Here is a 2,167-nt window from a genome sequence, read left to right on the forward strand (position 1 = left end):
GGTTTCTCCTATTCCATCCTGTAATGTTTTCAGAGTGTCTTCATATTGTGAGGTCTTTGTTCCATTTGGAGTTGATTCTGCTACAGGGTGATATATAAGGATCTAGATTTATTTTTCTACAAGTAGTTAAACAATTTTGAGAGCACCGTTTACTGAAGAGGCTGTCTTTCTTCCATTCTATTTTTTTCAGCTCCCTTATCAAAGATTAGATGGCTGTAGGTCTTTAGGTTCATTTCAATTCTATTCCATTTGTCCTGAGGTCTGTTCTTGTGCCAGTACCAAGCTGTTTTGCTTACTATGGCTTTGTAGAAGAGTTTGAAATTTGGCACTGATTTTCCTCCAACACTGTTCTTTCTGTTAAGGATCGTTTTTGCTATTCAGGGTCTTTTATTGTTCCATATGAATTTTTGGATTGCCTTCCCTATGTCCTTGAAGAATGAGGTTGGAATATTGATAGGTATCACATTCAATTTGTAGATATCATTGGGAAGTTTTGCCATTATCACGATTTGATCTTTCCAATCTAGGAACATGGGAGTTTTTCCACTTTCTAAGTTTGTTTTGATTTCCTTTTTCAGGTATTTCAAGTTTTCATCATAGAGGTCTTTCACTCCTTTGATTAAGTTAATTCGTAGGTATTTTATTTTTTGTGGGGCTATTACGAATGGAGTTGCTTTCCTAATTTCAGCCACAATTTTCTCATTGTTGGCATATAGAAAAGCCATTGATTTTTGAGGGTTAATTTCATACCCTTCTAGTTTGCCCAAGTTTTGAGTCACCTTGAGTAACATGGGAGCAGGGTCTTTAAATACAAGAACATGTCATCTGCAAAGAGGGAAAGTTATACTTCTTTCCTTATTGGGCTCCTCTTTATGTTTGCATCTTGTCCTATTGCTGTAGATAGGCATTCTAATACTAGATTGAAGAGCAGTAGAGAGAGTGGCCCTCCTTGTCTGGTTCCAGAGTTTAGAGGGAATAGCTTTAGATTTTCACCATTGAGTATAATGCTTTCTGTAGTTTTGTCATACACATCCTTTATTGTATTGAGGAATGTTCCATAGATTCCTAATTTTTTCAGGACCTTCACCATAAAGGGGTGTTGGATCTTGTCAAAGGCTTTTTCTGCAACTATTGAGATAACCATGTGGTTCTTATCCTTGCTCTTGTTGATGTGATGAATTATGTTAATTGATTTGTGCATATTGAAGCAGCTTTGCATCCCTGAAATGAATCCGGTTTGCTCATAGTGTATGATTTTTTGGATGAATTGTTGAAGTTGATTAGCCAAAATTTTGGTGAGAGGCTTTGCATCAGTGTTCATCAAAGAAATGGGTCTATAGTGCTCTTTCTTTGATGAGGGTTTGGGGATGAAGGTTATGATGGTTTCAAAGAAAGAGTTCGGTAGTGAACTTTCTCTTTCAATTTCATTGAAGAGTTTGAGGAGTATTGGTATGAGCTCTGCTTTGAAGGCCTTGTAGAATTCTGCTGTATAACCATCTATGCCTGGGTTTTTCTTAGATGGGAGTTCTCTTATTGCTCTTTCTATTTCAATGCTTGATATGGGCCTGTTAAGATGGTTTAACTCATCTTAGTTTCTGCATGTCAATATTTGCCAGGAAAATGTCCATTTCTGCCAAGTTCTCAAACATATTAGCATAAAGTTTTGAGCAGTATTCCTTTATAATGTTCTGAATCTTGGTTGTTTTTGTAGTGATGTTTCCATTCTCATCTCTGAGTTTATTAATTTGGGTGTGTTCTCTTTTTTTCTGATAAGATTTTTTAAGGGTCTGTCAATTTTGTTAATTTTTTTGAAGAACCTTTTCATTTTGTTGATTCTTCATATGGTTTTTTTTGGATTCTAATTCATTTAATTCTGATTGAATTTTAATTCTTTCTTTCCATCAACTGGATTGGGGTTTATCTTGATTCTCTTTTTCAAGGAGTGTCAGATCTCATTAAATTGTTGGTTCCAGGTCTCTCCAATTTGTTAATATAGGAACTCAGAGCTATAAACTTGCCTCTGAATCGTGCCTTTTCTGTGTCCCAGAGGAGCAGAAAATCTCTGTGCTAGTTTTTGTTGAATAATATGAACATTTGAACTTCGATTCTAAGCTCTTCCATGACACACTGGTGTTTGAACAGTGTGTTTTTCAGCCTCCATGTGTTA

Source organism: Dipodomys spectabilis, unplaced genomic scaffold (genome assembly GCF_019054845.1).
Source record: "Dipodomys spectabilis isolate Male_0828 unplaced genomic scaffold, ASM1905484v1 ptg000200l, whole genome shotgun sequence".
Classification (NCBI taxonomy): Eukaryota; Metazoa; Chordata; class Mammalia; order Rodentia; family Heteromyidae; genus Dipodomys; species Dipodomys spectabilis.